The sequence below is a fragment of the Pundamilia nyererei genome, unplaced genomic scaffold (assembly GCF_000239375.1).
Source record: "Pundamilia nyererei isolate P.nyererei 1_Seehausen unplaced genomic scaffold, PunNye1.0 scaffold00068, whole genome shotgun sequence".
In the NCBI taxonomy this organism is placed as follows: domain Eukaryota; kingdom Metazoa; phylum Chordata; class Actinopteri; order Cichliformes; family Cichlidae; genus Pundamilia; species Pundamilia nyererei.
Genome location: NW_005187469.1, coordinates 2,091,265 through 2,091,657, shown reverse-complemented (window position 1 = coordinate 2,091,657; position 393 = coordinate 2,091,265).

Sequence of the window (393 nt, the reverse complement as noted above, 5' to 3'; positions counted from 1 at the left end):
TGTGTGTGTGTGTGTGTGTGTGTGTGTGTGTGTGTGTGTGTGTGTGTGTGTGTGTGTGTGTGTGTGTGTAAAATAGAGAATGAGAGAAACCAATAGACTGAAACATAACAAAAGTTCACACACCAGCTGGGTCCAACACTAAACATACTGCAGGACTTTTTCTAATCAGATGGCAGCTAAGCATCGTCTCAAAACCCTGTATACCCAAACAATATCGTCCTTTTCTCTATTACAACCCAGAACAGAATAAATAAATACAATTTTGATTCATTGAATAGACTTTAAGTCATATTAAAGAAAAGGAAATGATTCCCTTTCAGACTCACATTGTCATATTTAGGTCAAATTTGCAGTGTGACGGGCTCAACAATGAGATTCAAGAGCTATAGAGCA